Source organism: Lathyrus oleraceus, chromosome 3 (assembly GCF_024323335.1).
Source record: "Lathyrus oleraceus cultivar Zhongwan6 chromosome 3, CAAS_Psat_ZW6_1.0, whole genome shotgun sequence".
In the NCBI taxonomy this organism is placed as follows: Eukaryota; Viridiplantae; Streptophyta; class Magnoliopsida; order Fabales; family Fabaceae; genus Lathyrus; species Lathyrus oleraceus.
This window is the reverse complement of record NC_066581.1, coordinates 373,727,152-373,745,257: the sequence shown is the minus strand read 5'-3', so window position 1 is coordinate 373,745,257 and position 18,106 is coordinate 373,727,152. Positions and strand designations below refer to the sequence as shown.

General features: G+C 38.8%; 1 pseudogene; it reads left to right on the top strand.

Moving 5' to 3' along the window:
* Window positions 1-15,433: 15,433 nt before the first annotated feature.
* LOC127133843 (uncharacterized) lies at window positions 15,434-15,533 on the top strand (annotated as a pseudogene).
* Window positions 15,534-18,106: the final 2,573 nt, after the last annotated feature.

Here is an 18,106-nt window from a genome sequence, read left to right as displayed (position 1 = left end):
GTCCATTGGAATGAGTACCGAAGGAACCTTCATGCACTTCGGTCATCAACAAGTCTGCTTCGTGTCTATCCACGCATCTGAGCAAAACCATGTCGAAGTTTCTCTTGTACAGTACATCACCATTCAAGTAGAAATTACTGGCTAATCTTCTCAAAGTCTTCTTATCTTTCAAAGATGCCCCAGGTGGGTAAATCTGACTTTGGAGGAAACATTTGATGTCGTAATACCACTGCTTCTCGTCGTTGATCTCTTCAACAGCAAACACATGAGTTGGCCTATCAAGATGCATCACAGATATATTGGGAACTTCATTCCAACATTTCACTACAATCATTGATGCCAATGTTACAAGAGCATCTGCCATCCGATTTTCATCTCGAGGGATATGATGAAACTCAACCTTTGTAAAGAAAGTTGAAATCCTCCTCGCATAATCTCTATATGGTATCAAACCGGGTTGATTCGTCTCCCATTCTCCTTTGATCTGATTCACAACCAAAGCCTAATCATCGAAGACATCCAAATACTTAATTCTGAGATTCATGGCCTCTTCAAGCCCCATAATGCAAGCTTCATATTCTTCCATGTTGTTTGTACAATTGAAAGTCAATCTAGCTGTAAATGGTAGATGCGTGCCTTGAGGAGTAATAATCACTGCCCCAATGCCATTTCCATATTGATTAACAGCTCCATCAAATACCATGCCCCAACGGGAACCAGGCTCTGGCCCTTCTTCAAGCAATGGTTCATCACAATCCTTCATTTTCAAGTACAAAATCTCTTCATCAGGAAAGTCATACTGTACTGACTGATAATTTTCAATTGGTTGGTGAGCCAAATGGTCAGCCAAGATACTACCTTTGATTGCTTTCTGAGATTGCTATTCAATATCATACTCTGATAACAACATCTGCCAATGGGCAATCCTCCCAGTTAAAGAAGGCTTCTCAAATATATACTTGATTAGATCCATTTTGGATATCAACCAAGTGGTATGATTCAACATATACTGACGCAGACGCTTAGCAGCCCAAGCCAATGTGCAACAAGTTTTCTCAAGCATTGAATATCGAGTCTCACAGTCGGTGCATTTCTTACTGAGGTAGAAAATTGCAAATTCTTTCTTTCCAGTCTCATCTTGCTGACCCAGAACACAACCCATACTATCTTCTAGAACATTCAAATACATGATCAATGATCTTCCTTCAATAGGTGGAGACAAAATCGGAAGCTCAAGAAGATAATCCTTGATACTATCAAATGCTTTCTGGAAGTCTTTGGTCCAATCACAAGACTGATCTTTCCAAAGAAGCTTGAATATAGGCGCGCATGTGGCAGTCATGTGGGAAATAAATCTGGAAATATAATTCAAGCGGCCGAGAAAACCTCTGACTTGCTTCTCAGTTTTGGGCCCAGGCATCTCTTGTATTGCTTTGACCTTGGCGGGATCAACTTCAATACCTTTCTCGCTGACAATAAAGCCCAACAACTTACCAGAACGAACACCAAAAGTACACTTATTGGGATTCAAGCGGAGTTTATACTTCCTCAAACGCTGGAATAGCTTCAACAAATACTCAACATGTTTCTCTTCATCAATTGATTTAGCAATCATGTCATCGACATAAACTTCAATCTCTTTATGCATCATATCATGAAAAAGAGTAGTCATTGCTCTCTGGTAAGTCGCACCAACATTCTTTAGACTGAAAGGCATCACTCTATAACAGAATGTTCCCTAGGGTGTAATGAATGTGGTCTTCTCCATATCCTCGGGTGCCATCTTAATCTGATTATATCCGGAAAATCCATCCATAAACGAAAAGACTTTGAATTTAGCAGTATTGTCTACCAACATATCAATGTGTGGTAGAGGGAAATCATCTTTTAGACTGGCTTTATTCAAATCTCTATAGTCAACACAAATGCGGACTTTTCCATATTTCTTTGGCAGAGGCACAATGTTGGCCGCCCATTGTGGATACTCAGCAGTCACAAGGAAATTGGCATCAATCTGCTTTTGAACTTCCTCTTTGATCTTCACAGCCATATCAGGATGCGTTCTTCTCAACTTCTGCTTGACTGGCGGGCATTCTGGCTTCAACGACAATCTATTGCTCCACAATATTAGAATCCAAACCAGGCATGTCTTGATAGGACCAAACAAACACGTCTGAATACTCTCGAAGAAGATCAATCAACCCCTTCTTAGCATCTGAACACAGTCGAGACCCAATCTTGACTTCCTTCACATCATCTTCAGAACCCAAGTTGACAAGCTCAATCTGCTCTTCAAACGGCTGGAAAATCTTCTCATCTTGCTCAAGAAGACGAGACAATTCATCACTCACTTCTACATCACTTTCCTCCTCGGCTTCAAACACAGGGAATTCAAAATTTGGAGAAGGAGAAGGATCATTGTATTCAATGGGGTTAGGAACCAACCTGCATAAGGATTTGATATTTTGATTTTAGAGAAGTGAATTTGTGACCAAATATTATGCAGATGGACAATTATATTGTTTATTTATGTTTTTTTGTGATTACCATTTTCAGAATAAAGCAAAAAGTAAAAATAAAACATCAAAGATGTGGATGAATAGAATTAATTTCATTGATGATCAATTTAAAACGCCCAACAATGTTCACTTCTCCCTTAGGCATATGAGAAGGATTTTAAAATATAAAAGCAATTACTCAGTGTAAGACCCCAATTTTTGTCCCTAAGATCCCTCATGGCATCATAAGCATTGCATTGCATAGCCTCAAGGATCTTTGAGCATCTTGCTTTCTTTCCCTTTGGGTGGGATCTCCTTGTGAGTGGTTTGAGATCACCAGGCATTGTTTGCATTGTATATCATTGCTTTTCTTGTTTTAATCACTAACCAAAAGTACAAAAATATGTCATCTAACATTTGTTTTGCAGTTTAAGCATCACAGGTCAAGCCATTCAGGAGCATCCCTTGTACAAGAGCAAATGGTATTTTATTGAGATGAGGACCATATGATATTATGTTGAGCTTATATGAGCTATGGTTTCATTTGGAAGCAAAATTCCCAAGTGGTTGAGACCCAAATCCATCAGAGCATGCCAAGGTCATCTGAGGACCCAGACAGTCAACTGAGGACTTTGAGGTTGGGGAGATGATTGAGACACTTAATTCATGTTCAAACAAGGTCCATTTGACATTTCAAACATTCATATTGAAGATTTTAAGGTCATATCAAAAGTTTCTAAAAATGGAAAGTGACCTGTAATTTCAAATTTCCAAAAATGGCAAGTTTTTGGTTCATATTCAACTAAACTTTCCAACATCAAATAAGCTTCAAATGAAATTTTGTTGAATATGAAAGTTGAAGATATTTCTCTCTCATTTCCAAAAAGTCCAAGATCATGAGCATCTGATGAATGGTTGAAGAATTATGATCAAATGATTGCCAAGTGTGCATGGAAGTTCAACATGCCATAACTTTTGATCCAAAACTCCAAGTTGAGTCACTCTTTTCGCAAAATGCTTATCATGACCAAGAGATTCCAAATCAAACATTGCATTGCATGAAATTATCTCATATAATCATTTGTTCATGGATGTACATTTTGGAGGGAAAATGGAGAATTCAAATTCTATTGATCATACATGAAAAATACCAATGCCATTGTGTTCCTTGGATGATTTTGAGTGAGTTTGGGCCATGCATGTGCACTGTTTACGTGTAAAATTTGCCATGCACCTCACATTTTCCAATTTGGTTATACACCTCATTTTTTCTTAATCCCAATTAACCAATGCAAATTTTGATTAGCAAGGTGATTAAGACATGGTATAAAGGCTAAATCATAACAGAATTTCAAAGGAGAAACAATCTAGATCTGAAATTTCATTTCCCTCCAAAAACTCTCTCAATTGAAACTTGAATTTTCTTCACATAATTCATCAATATTATTGCATAATCGTGTTCAGCATGGATCATTGATGAAGAATCAAGAGCTGGTTTGCAGAATTTGGCCAAGAATCAAGCAAATCATGCACAAACTCATGAACATGGAAGCTTCAAATTAAGCAAGATCCAAGCCTTTTCAAGTGTCAATTCGTGTACCAGACTTCATAACAAGGTTGAGGAAGGAGATCTGGAGCTGGAGGAAGCTTGAATCCACGATTTCAACTCACTGTTCTTCAAAGAGGTTGGAATTCGAATCTCTTGTTTCTTCATTTTATTGCCATGATCTTGTAGAGCTTTTGATGCTGAGAATTCTGATGTAAATAGATCTTGATTTGGTTGAGTGATCGCTCGACTTTATGAGTCGAGTTGGGGTACAAACTGCAAGTGCACAGTTCTATCGCGTAGTTTTAAAAGATATCGATCCCACAGGGACTTACGAATCGATATACCGTTATCTAGGGTTACTACGTAAAGCTAAGGTGAATAATGGTTGATTGTTTGGGGGGCGAAGCTAAAAACTAAACTAAGATCTAGATTAAATATTAATAAAGCGGATATCGGTATGCAGTTCGTCGTAATTAGGGACTCAATTCTTTGTCGGTTTCTTGGTTTTAAAATAAATCGTTTCAGTTAACTTTATTGATTAAAGGTTTTATCTCAAACTCTCGCTCTGTTGAATAAACCATGATTTTATGTTAATGTAGCTGTCACTTATAATTAAGTCAAAAACCACTTTTTGAAAGTAATAAAGTTGCAGAAACTCTTTTTAAGAAAACACTGACCGTTTTAAACACCCTTATCTCAAACTCTCGCTCTGTTGACTTAGGTTATACAATTAAACCCGAATGCTTAACTCTCGTCCTCACATTCAATCTTTAAAAATACTTTTTGGAAAAGGTCAGAATTTAATTAACTCTAAAACTTGCTCTCGCCCTGATCTAGAATTAATGCCTAATTTACACTGTCCAGTTAAAACCTCAAACTCTCGCTCTATTGATTTTAACTTCTTTATGTCTTTTACTTTGGTAAAAAATCTTGTTATTAAACATGTAAATTGAGACCGTAAAAAGATTGATTTTAATTTTAAGTTTAATTAGACCGACTTAGTCTTGATCCCTTATTTCGCTTACTTTACATACCGATATCTACGCGAATTAGCCAGACATGCTAAACAAACAGAAATACATATCATGCATAAACAGACTCATCACAGGCAGATAATATAAATAAATAATAAAACAAAGCATTAAATAATGATTAAAGAACCTGAATGCGTTAAACAATAGTCTTGAACACTCCACCACAAGCCGGTAGGATTTGTTCTTGGATTCTTCAATTAAACAATAAATTAAACCAAGGAAATAAAACTAGAATCTAACGTAAGGTTAGATCCGATAAAAAGTTACACAATAGTTTCCGGTGTAGAAACTATTATGCGAAAAATATCTAAATGCTAAAAAGGGAAAGGTAAATTGCAAGGGAAAAAGAATGTAGAACTTGCAAAAGAAATAAACAAATAAACAATGTTAAGTTGCTGGAAAAGAAAATTGCAGAAGCGTAAAAAGAAAGAAAATTTGAAAAGCTTCGGCAGCGTGAGCGTGGAAAAACCGAGGAACCCTTTTAGGTTTTTGAAGTAGCTATTTATATTGGTGTTGGTAACTGCTTTTCGTTTCCCCAGGGTCTTCAACGTGGCTAAATGCATGGCGTGGATATAGGACACAAACTCCTCAACGTCTCTTCAAGTCTTCTGAGGGCGTCACTTGCGCCAAAAAGATAGTGGAATGGTGTGACGCTCGTTACACCATGTGTGACGTCCGTCACAAGGCTGTTTTGTGTGACGCTCGTCACGCCCCCTGTGACGTCCGCCACAGGCACAACATTGGTTTCTTGTGCGCTTTGGGCTGGGCTTTGGCCTTTGGTTCTTTTTCTCTCCTTTTTGCACCTCCTTTTCTTCCATTTTTACTTGTGCTTCAAAATAGGCTACCTGAGACAAATAGGAAGAAAATACCACGTAATATCTTATAAAATGCAGTAAACCGAAATAAATAGTCATAGAATTTAATGGAATTAAGTCCTAAAATATGGTATAATTTCGTGTTATCAAACTCCCCCATACTTAGATCTTTGCTTGTCCTCAAGCAAAATTCAGTATAGAACTCGTTTTTTAAAAAATTTTAGCCAGATGAAGTTTTCAAAACACACATCAATTCGTAATAGGTGGCAAATGGATTTTGTTTAGGAGCAACTTGAGTTTAACCTTGACATCAACAACTACCGTTACAACCTCAGATAACCCTGCCTTGTGCAAATCAGTTCAAGTACCCTATTATAGCTATCCTAGTTCCCTTACTCTTATTTCACCCGTTTTCATTCTAGCGAAATCACATTAAGCCCTTTATCTTGTCGCGCACATAGTGGAGTAACCGGTTAGTGATTATGATCCGCTTTTAGCTAGAAGTTCTGGTACATAAGTCGGATAACTTCGTTATTCAGTCCATTGCAAATTGCGGGGGATCGAACCGTAGTCCGCCCTACCAAGTTCAGTACCAGATACCTCCTGAACCAACTCATAATGGATCTTTCATATTATGCTTTTTGTATGATCTGCAACCTTTAGATTAAATGATCTGGTAAGGATCACCTAATTTAATCAGTGCATTTCCTGATATATTCGTATATTTTATGTTACTTTGGGGATCATTCACTTATATTCATCGGCTCTCCACGTAGTTTGCTATTAAGATGGTGCTGACTTCTCGTATAAACTACTCGGGGTTACTATAAAACTTAAAAGTTCAAGGGATTGGTATAATAGGTACTTATCCTGATCTAACATGTTGAGGTTCTTAGAGCGTTGTTATGGTAATAATTTTTTTGTCTTGATTTCACTCAAGTTGTATAAAATAAGCGACCTTTATACTTATTGGGTGTGTTAAATTTTTGTTATGGCTCATGAAATTTTTTTTTTTTTTTTTTTGAGGGAATAGATAATAGAAATTTTCACACTCGGGACTTAACTTAAATTTTTTTTTTTTTTTAATGATTAAAAGGGAAATAACATTAAAAGGAAAAGTACATACTTGAAAAATGGAAGTAGGAAGAACAAGTTTTCCCCCCCATACTTAAATTAAACATTGTCCCCAATGTTTTAAGGAAAAGAAATACAATATGGAAAGGAAAAAGAAACTACAACTAAGGTTGTCTGCCGCCTCTGGTTCTTGGACCTGGTGATCTCGGACGTAAGTCTAAGTTGTCGAACCTGCTGAACAACTCAGTAAACCGCTGGTCGGTTATGGTATTCCTAGCATCCTGTTGTTGTTGCATTTGATGCATTATCTGCATCATCTCGACATTCTGTGCCTGCATACCCTCAATAGCATCCATGATGTCGTCGTTGGTTGCAGGCCTTCTTCGTCGACGACGTTGGGAGGATGGGCCAGATGTATTGCCGGAAGGGTTGAGCGGGACTGACTGTTGTGTAGGCGGATGATCACCTTGCTCCATTGCTTCAAACTCGTCTGTGTGCGGGTTTGTTTGTGAAGGCTCGGTGGCTTCGGGAGCGTTTAGATCATAGAGGTGGCGGTCGGGGTTTGTGACATCAGTTAGGGCGATATTTGGTAGAACAACGCTTGGGACTGCCTGGTTGTTCACCATAAGATAATATCCTCCGCCTACTCTGTTCTTAATCAAGCGGCTGGATCGACAGTAGCTGATATCCATAGATAGGGGGGGTAGAGATTCTAAAGTTTGGAGTTTATCCCCTAGGTTTAGGCCAAGTGCTATGGTGGTGATTAATCCACCAATTATAAAAGGTTGCCGGCCTCTAGCACATAAGGTGCGGATATGATGAAATAGAAAGGAGGCGGCGTTTACCTGAGTATCCGGTTCGAAGACGCATTGGAGGAAAAATAGTTCCTTTGAGTTTACCTTGCTGTTGTTTGGCCTTCCAAAAACTGTGTTTTGCAGGATGCGGATAAAGTACCGGACGGTGGGGTTATGTATATGGGAGAGAAGGAGCTCTTCCCAGTTGTAGGTATCTATACCGGAAATTTTCTTAAAAAGGCCGAAAACGCCAACTGTGTTCCAGTTTGAGTTTGGAGGGATTCTGGGGTGTAGCAGACCTTCTATGGGAAAATGTAGCATGGTACTCAATTGGTTTTGGGTTAAGGAGTACTCGGCGTTAAACATACGGAAGGTTGCTGTACCGGTTAAAAATTCGTCTTCACCGGCGGGAGTGGTGTAGTCGTATGAACTTAAGAATTCTAAGGTTAGGGATGGGTAGGTGGGTTGATTATGAGTGCAAAGGAAGGTTAAGTTGGCTTGACGGAGCATCCATTCGATACCTTGGAGTAATCCTAATTGTTGTAAACAAGTTAAATCGGGGTACCTGGTGGAAACGACGCCTCGCTGTTGGAAACGCTCGAATTGCTCCCTTTGATAATTTTCATCTTCGGATCGGAAGATGATATTTCCAAAATTCTGATTTCCCGCCATTGTGATGAATGAAGCTTGAAGGGGTGATTTGGAAAGAAAAGAAATGTATTTGATAGGAGAGAATGGTTTGTGGTGAATGAAGGGAGGTTTGGTGGGTATTTATAGGAGAAGAATTTGGAAGTTGGAAAGGAGAAGTGGTTGAAAAGTAATTAAGTGTGGTTGAATGGAAATTAATGGGGAAAGTAAAAAGTTAAAAGGTGTAACGTTCGTCTCCAACGGCTCCTTAACGTTCACTAGTCTGAGGAGTGTTACGCTCGTCACAGGGGTGTGACGTTCGTAACAGGCACTTGGTGTGCCGTCCGTTATGGATTTGTGTGACGCTCGTCACACATTCCATTTTGGCAAGGCTTCAGTAGCGTGGATTTTATTTTTGTTATTTATTTTGTTTTGCTTTGCTTATAATTGGTTTATTCTGCAATTTAATTTATCGTGCATGCTTAATCTGTTTTGTATAATAATAAGTCATAGGTAGCAACAGTAGAGCATAACAGCTATTGCATAATAAAATTAAATAAACAACTTCAATAAAATGATCATAATGTATTACAGGAAAGGAAAACAATGAAATGAAAGAGAAATAAATGTGAACATGAATTCAAATAACATTAATGAATAATCTAACTTAAGACTAAATAACTTAGAAAAATAACTAAATTCTATCCCTCTGTACGATCTCTGGCCGGAGGAGCAAAAGAGTTAACATGATGTAGCAACTCGTGGAACTGATTCGTCATACTGCTCATGTATCCTAGAACTTCGTGTCTCATGTTAGTAAATTCTCCTCTGAGGGCGTCTTGTTCTGACATCAAAGCTTCAATGGCGGTGTTATAATCAGTTCTGGGCATATGGTGCCGGAGGTCGGATATGGCTGATTCTTCGGTCTGAACAGGCTGAGGAGGAGGGTCAATATCATAATAACCGGATGGTGTCTCAGGGTCAGATTCAGCATGAGGGATCTGGTCATCATAAGTCTCATAGTCATCACAAATCTCATAGTCCTGGATGGATTCAGTGGATCCAGCAGGAGTGGGAGTTTCGTTCAGGTTATAGAGCCAGTTACTGCGGTTATGAATGCTAGTCCTAGGATCGGGCATGGTGAATAGGCAAAGAACCTGGTTATCAATAATAAGCTCAAACTCGTCAGACCCTAGGTTTGCTATAAACATAGTGTTGAAGAGGAAGGGTATACTCATAGTAGTAATGCCACAAAAAGGGCTAAGGTCAAGCATAGGCTGACGTAATCCAATAGCATTACCTATCATAGTTATCAAACCGCCTATTCTAATGGGTGCTCGCTCATCCTGGATAAGGTGGTCCAAATTAGCTAACATAAAAGTGGCACCGTTTATTGGACGGTTCTGGGAAGCACAAAATATGATGAAGAGTTCATCACGTGAAACTGAAGTACTATTTGGCTTCTTCCCAAATAAAGTGTGGGTCAGGATCTTATGGAAATAGCGAAAGGCCGGGTTGTGTATGTTTCCAGAGAGAAACTCATGTTCTTCGGGCTCCTCATTTCCAGACAGCTTACCCCAAAAGTGTTCAAGTTCTCTATGTTCAAAAAGTTCTTCCTGGCTTACTGTGAATGTGTCAAAGGAGGTAGGAAAACCCAAAAGATTGGTAAAGTCTCTAATATTAAATTGGTACTCCATATTGAACATTCTGAACTGGATAAAACCTCTGCTAATTCCTTTTCCATGGCTGGGTAGATAGATTAATGAGCTAAGGAATTCTAGTGTGAGTCTCCGGTAGGTGGTGAAATGTCTCAGGATAGGGGATGTCTCCCATCCTATCTGGTTCAGCAAATACAGGACACTCTGTCTAAGTCCAAGGGCAGTCATAGCCCAATCATCAGCATATAAACTAGGTAGCATCTCTCTGGTGGCTAGTTCTTCAAACTTTTGTTTCTGAGCCATTCCTCTGAATTTGATACTCATACGATCAAAATGTCCCATCTGGTTAGTGTTAGCTAGAGAAAAGAAAACATGAGTTTTAGTGAGGATTTGGCCAAATGCCGAAAGAGGAAAAATTATTATTATATATATATATATATATATATATATATATATTTTTCTTTTTTGAATTAAAATAAATCAGGAATTAATACTAAACAGAAATTAAAAGAATAATTTAGGAAAGAAAAAAAAATAGGAAAATGATAATAATAGAATAAGAAAATAATTGTGGGTTGTCTCCCACTAAGCGCTTTGTTTAAATGTCGCAAGCTCGACAAAGAAACTGTTAAGTATAATCTATAGGTCCTGGGGGCATTTCGTCTAAGTGTAGGATTTGCGAATCTCCATTGGTTTCCGCATAATGATAGTGTTTTAGACGTTGCCCGTTTACGGTAAACGGTTCTGTGGATTTGCCTTTAATTTCTATTGCTCCACTGGGGAAGATGTTAGTGATATGAAAAGGTCCTGACCATCTGGATCGTAGTTTTCCCGGGAATAACTTTAGTCTAGAGTTAAATAAAAGGACTGTGTCGCCTTGCTTGAAGATTTTCCTTGATATACGCTTGTCATGCCATTGTTTTGTTCTTTCTTTATAGATTCTGGCATTTTCATAGGCGTCTCTTCTGAGTTCTTCTAATTCGTTTATGTCAAGGATTCTCTTTTCACCGGCGGCTTTATAGTTTAGATTCAGATTTCTAATAGCCCAATAGGCTTTATGTTCTAATTCTACCGGGAGGTGATAGGATTTTCCATAAATGAGCTTAAATGGGGTCGTCCCTATGGGGGTTTTATAAGCAGTTCGGTATGCCCACAAAGCTTCTGGTAATTTTAATGACCAATCTTTCCTTGAAGTGGCGACCGTTTTTTCTAGTATTTGCTTGATTTCTCTGTTAGATACTTCCACTTGTCCACTGGTCTGAGGGTGGTAAGGTGTCGCTATCCTATGTCTCACTCCATATTTAAATAATAATTTTTCGAGTACCTTGGATATAAAGTGCGATCCACCATCACTGACTACTATTCTTGGGATGCCAAATCTCGGAAATATTATATTCTTAAAGAGCCTAGTTACTACTCGGGTGTCGTTTGTTGGGGAGGCTACAGCTTCGATCCATTTTGATACGTAGTCAACTGCCATTAGTATGTATTTGTTACCGAAAGAGGATGGAAAAGGTCCCATGAAGTCTATTCCCCACACGTCGAAGATCTCTACTTCCAAAATACCTTTTTGTGGCATCTCGTCACGTCTAGATATGTTTCCCGTGCGTTGACATCTGTCACATTCCTTAATAGCCGCATGTACGTCCTTCCATATAGTTGGCCAATAAAAGCCGACTTGTAGGATTTTAGAGCAGGTCTTGGATGTACTTGTGTGTCCACCATAAGGAGCGGAGTGGCAGTGTTGGATTATATTTTCTACCTCTTCTTCGGGTATACATCGACGGAAAATACCATCGGGGCCTCTTTTGAAAAGTAAGGGATCATCCCAGTAATAGTGTTTTATGTCGTAGAAGAATCGTTTCTTCTGTTGGTAAGATAGAGTAGGTGGAACTATTCCGGCAGCTAAATAATTGACGAGATCAGCGTACCATGGTGTGGCAGATATAGCTAAAGTGGTTCCTACTTGCATGTCGGAGTTGTTTTCTTCCAAAGTAGCTATAAGTTTGTCATACGAGAAATCATCATTAATTGATGTTCTTTCCGGTTCAAGGTTCTCAAGTCTAGAGAGATGGTCTGCTACTACGTTTTCAGTTCCTTTCTTGTCCTTGATTTCTAAGTCGAATTCTTGTAGCAACAAGATCCATCTTAGGAGTCTAGGTTTAGCATCTTTTTTTGTTAAGAGGTACCTGATAGCAGCGTGATCAGTGTAAACTATTATTTTAGCTCCAACCAAGTAAGAACGAAATTTATCTAGCGCAAATACCACTGCTAGGAGTTCTTTCTCGGTAGTGGCGTAATTCATTTGCGCTTCATCCAGGGTTCTGCTTGCGTAATATATAACGTGAAGCTTTTTATCCTGGTGTTGTCCTAACACAACACCTACAGCATAATCGCTAGCATCGCACATTATTTCGAATGGTTCATTCCAGTCTGGTGTCTGCATTATGGGTGCGGAGATCAATGCTTGCTTAAGCGTTTGAAATGCTTTTAAACAGTTATCGTCGAATATGAATTCGGCATCTTTCATCAACAGTCCGGTTAAAGGTTTAGTTATCTTAGAGAAGTCTTTGATGAATCGTCGGTAAAAACCGGCGTGTCCTAAAAAGCTTCGTACTTCTCTCACGGTTCTTAGGGGTTGAAGATTTTCGATTACCTCTATTTTGGCTTTGTCTACTTCAATTCCTTTGTTCGAGATGATGTGTCCTAAAACAATTCCTTCTTGTACCATAAAGTGGCACTTTTCCCAATTAAGTACTAAGTTTACTTTTACACATCGCTCAAGAACTCTTTCCAGGTTTTCAAGGCATTCTTCGAAACTTTGTCCGTATACAGAAAAGTCATCCATAAATACTTCCATGATGTTTTCGAGAAAGTCGGTGAAAATTGCCATCATGCATCTTTGAAAGGTTGCAGGGGCATTACACAGACCAAACGACATTCGTCTATAAGCGAAGGTACCAAAAGGGCACGTGAATGTCGTCTTTTCTTGGTCATCAGGGTGAATTGGTATTTGAAAGAAGCCTGAATAACCGTCTAGATAACAGAAATGTGAATGTTTTGCTAATCGTTCTAACATTTGGTCAATGAATGGTAAAGGGAAATGATCTTTTCGGGTTGCTTTGTTTAGTTTCCTAAAATCAATGCACATTCTCCATCCTGATTCGATTCTTTTAGTTATAGTTTCCCCTTTTTCGTTTTCAATAACGGTTATGCCTCCTTTCTTAGGTACAACGTGCACAGGACTAACCCATTTGCTATCAGATATAGGATATATAATACCTGCTTCCAATAACTTGGTTATTTCCTTTTTTACTACCTCACTTAGGATCGGATTTAGTCTTCTCTGGTGTTCCCTAGAGGTTTTACAGTCTTCTTCTAACATGATGCGGTGCATATAAATAGAAGGACTTATTCCTTTAAGATCGGTGATGTGGTACCCTAGTGCGGTTGGATACTTCCTTAAGATATGTAAGAGTTTTTCTGTTTCGAGTCTCCCTAGATCTGCATTAACTATCACAGGTCGTTCGAGTTCTAAGTCTAGGAATTCATATCTCAGATTTTTGGGAAGTGTTTTCAGGTCAGGGGTTGGTTTGTTAAGACATTGCGTAGGATCCGGTGTTATTGCCAAACATTGGTTAGATCTGTCTTCTACAAGGCAGTCGGATGATTTGTCTTCTCCTAACTCTGCTTCTTTTATGCATTCATCGATGATATCCATGAAGTAACATGTATCTTCTATTGCAGGTGCTTTCAAGAATTTGGAAAGAATGAACTCAATTTTCTCTTCACCTACTTCGAAGGTGAGTCGTCCTCGTTTTACGTCTATGATTGCACCGGCAGTTGCTAAGAATGGTCTTCCCAGTATAATGGGCGTAATATCATCTTCTCTAATGTCCATAATTGTAAAATCAGTGGGAATGTAGGATTGACCTATGCGTACGGGAACGTTTTCAAGGATTCCTACAGGATATTTGATGGAACGATCTGCTAGTTGCACAAACATTTTGGTTGGTCTTAATTCTCCCATTTCCAGTTTCTTGCATATGGATAAAGGCATAACGCTAATTCCGGCTCCTAAATCGCATAAGGCTTCGTCGATGACAAATTTTCCTATGTGACAGGGTATAGAGAAACTACCTGGATCCTTGAGTTTAGGGGGCATGTTTTGGATTATAGCGCTACATTCGGCAGGGAGTGTAACGGTTTCGCTATCCTCAAGTTTCCTCTTATTAGAAAGGATTTCTTTTAAGAATTTAGCATATGAGGGCATCTGCGTAATAGCTTCGGTGAACGGAATTGTAACGTTTAATTGTTTAAGGAGATCAACAAATTTTCTAAATTGGCCCTCATCTTTGGTTTTAACAAGCCTTTGAGGGTAAGGTATAGGTGGTTTGTAAGGTGGTGGAGGTACATAAGGTTCCTTCTTTTCTAGGGTTTCCTTATTACTCTCTTCCTTTTCCTTAGGTTCACTTTCCTCAGTTGATTTCTTAGGGTTTTGGTTTTCTATCCTTGGATCAGACGGTCCTTCCACTTCCGTTCCACTTCTTAATGTAATTGCATGAGCTTGGCTTCTCGGATTTGGTTGGGGCTGTCCAGGGAATGTACCAGTTGGGGCAGCAGTAGGTGCTTGTTGTTGGGCTACTTGTGATATTTGTGTTTCCAGCATTTTGTTATGGGTAGCCAAGGCATCTACTTTGCTTGCTAGTTGTTTAAGTTGTTCGCCAGTGTGTACATTCTGGTTTAAGAAATCTTTATTGGTTTGTTGTTGGGAAGCTATAAAGTTTTCCATCATGATTTCCAAGTTGGATTTCCTAGGGGCGTTATTGTTAGGCATGGATGGGTTCGGTTTCTGATATCCCGGAGGTATAGCTGGGGCTTGATTTGGAGACTGTCCAGGTGCGTACAAAGCGTTATTACTCTTATATGAAAAGTTTGGATGGTTCTTCCAATTTGAGTTATAGGTATTCGAGTAAGGGCTTCCTTGAGCATAGCTTACTTGCTCTGCTTGGATTCCTGTCAAGAGTTGACAGTCCGTAGGAGTGTGGCCTTGGATTCCACAGACCTCGCAATTCTGAGTTATAGCAACCACGGCGGCTGGAGGTGATACGTTTAAACTTTCAATTTTCTGGACCAAAGCATCCACTTTTGCGTTAACGTGATCAATGTTACTTATCTCGTACATGCCAGTTTTCGTTTGAGGTTTTTCCACCGTTGTTCGTTCGGTTCCCCACTGATAGTGGTTTTGGGCCATGCTCTCGATAAGCTGGTAAGCATCAGCATAAGGTTTGTTCATCAATGCACCACCTGCAGCGGCGTCTATTGTTAACCTTGTGTTGTATAAGAGACCATTATAAAATGTGTGAATTACTAACCAGTCTTCCAAACCATGGTGTGGGCAAAGTCTCATCATGTCTTTGTATCTTTCCCATGCTTCGAAAAGAGACTCGTTGTCTTTCTGTTTAAATCCGTTTATCTGGGCTCTTAACATAGCTGTTTTGCTTGGCGGAAAGTATCGGGCAAGAAAAACTTTCTTCAACTCGTTCCATGTGGTGACTGAGTTGGAAGGGAGAGATTGAAGCCATCTTCTAGCGCTATCTCTTAATGAGAAAGGAAAAAGACGAAGTCGAATTGCCTCTGAAGTGACACCATTAGCTTTAACAGTATCAGCGTATTGGACAAATACGGATAAATGAAGGTTTGGATCCTCGGTAGGATTTCCAGAGAATTGGTTCTGTTGCACCGCCTGCAACAGCGAAGGTTTAAGTTCGAAGTTGTTTGCTTCGATTGCGGGTGGAGCAATACTTGAATGCGGCTCATCTTGCGATGGAGCGGCGTAATCTCTAAGAGCACGAGCTGGTTCTGCCATCTCGGTTATCGAAGGAAAAAGGTTTTTAAAATAAGGAAGTTCTATAGGAGGGAGATTGTTTGCAGCACGATATTCCCGAATTCGTCGTAAGACTCGGAGATATAGTTCGATATCGTTGATTCGTAAATAGAGCGGTTCGCCTTGTGAGCGAGTGCGTGGCATACAAATCAACGAAAGAAAGAATAGAAGAAAAAGAAACCTTAGTCTCTACAGCGTAATGGAAGAGTTACGATATCGATTAAATAAAAGTCCCCGGCAACGGCGCCAAAAACTTGATCGCTCGACTTTATGAGTCGAGTTGGGGTACAAACTGCAAGTGCACAGTTCTATCGCGTAGTTTTAAAAGATATCGATCCCACAGGGACTTACGAATCGATATACCGTTATCTAGGGTTACTACGTAAAGCTAAGGTGAATAATGGTTGATTGTTTGGGGGGCGAAGCTAAAAACTAAACTAAGATCTAGATTAAATATTAATAAAGCGGATATCGGTATGCAGTTCGTCGTAATTAGGGACTCAATTCTTTGTCGGTTTCTTGGTTTTAAAATAAATCGTTTCAGTTAACTTTATTGATTAAAGGTTTTATCTCAAACTCTCGCTCTGTTGAATAAACCATGATTTTATGTTAATGTAGCTGTCACTTATAATTAAGTCAAAAACCACTTTTTGAAAGTAATAAAGTTGCAGAAACTCTTTTTAAGAAAACACTGACCGTTTTAAACACCCTTATCTCAAACTCTCGCTCTGTTGACTTAGGTTATACAATTAAACCCGAATGCTTAACTCTCGTCCTCACATTCAATCTTTAAAAATACTTTTTGGAAAAGGTCAGAATTTAATTAACTCTAAAACTTGCTCTCGCCCTGATCTAGAATTAATGCCTAATTTACACTGTCCAGTTAAAACCTCAAACTCTCGCTCTATTGATTTTAACTTCTTTATGTCTTTTACTTTGGTAAAAAATCTTGTTATTAAACCTGTAAATTGAGACCGTAAAAAGATTGATTTTAATTTTAAGTTTAATTAGACCGACTTAGTCTTGATCCCTTATTTCGCTTACTTTACATACCGATATCTAGGCGAATTAGCCAGACATGCTAAACAAACAGAAATACATATCATGCATAAACAGACTCATCACAGGCAGATAATATAAATAAATAATAAAACAAAGCATTAAATAATGATTAAAGAACCTGAATGCGTTAAACAATAGTCTTGAACACTCCACCACAAGCCGGTAGGATTTGTTCTTGGATTCTTCAATTAAACAATAAATTAAACCAAGGAAATAAAACTAGAATCTAACGTAAGGTTAGATCCGATAAAAAGTTACACAATAGTTTCCGGTGTAGAAACTATTATGCGAAAAATATCTAAATGCTAAAAAGGGAAAGGTAAATTGCAAGGGAAAAAGAATGTAGAACTTGCAAAAGAAATAAACAAATAAACAATGTTAAGTTGCTGGAAAAGAAAATTGCAGAAGCGTAAAAAGAAAGAAAATTTGAAAAGCTTCGGCAGCGTGAGCGTGGAAAAACCGAGGAACCCTTTTAGGTTTTTGAAGTAGCTATTTATATTGGTGTTGGTAACTGCTTTTCGTTTCCCCAGGGTCTTCAACGTGGCTAAATGCATGGCGTGGATATAGGACACAAACTCCTCAACGTCTCTTCAAGTCTTCTGAGGGCGTCACTTGCGCCAAAAAGATAGTGGAATGGTGTGACGCTCGTTACACCATGTGTGACGTCCGTCACAAGGCTGTTTTGTGTGACGCTCGTCACGCCCCCTGTGACGTCCGCCACAGGCACAGCATTGGTTTCTTGTGCGCTTTGGGCTGGGCTTTGGCCTTTGGTTCTTTTTCTCTCCTTTTTGCACCTCCTTTTCTTCCATTTTTACTTGTGCTTCAAAATAGGCTACCTGAGACAAATAGGAAGAAAATACCACGTAATATCTTATAAAATGCAGTAAACCGAAATAAATAGTCATAGAATTTAATGGAATTAAGTCCTAAAATATGGTATAATTTCGTGTTATCATTGAGATTTGAGTGAGATATGTTGATTTTAATTTTTGAACATGAGAAATATTTTGCTTCGATCTGCTTGATACATGATGAATTAGATCTAGATAATGTGATATCCTTGATCCTCACGATGAGACCTTTCTATCAATGTGCTTGTTGTTTAATT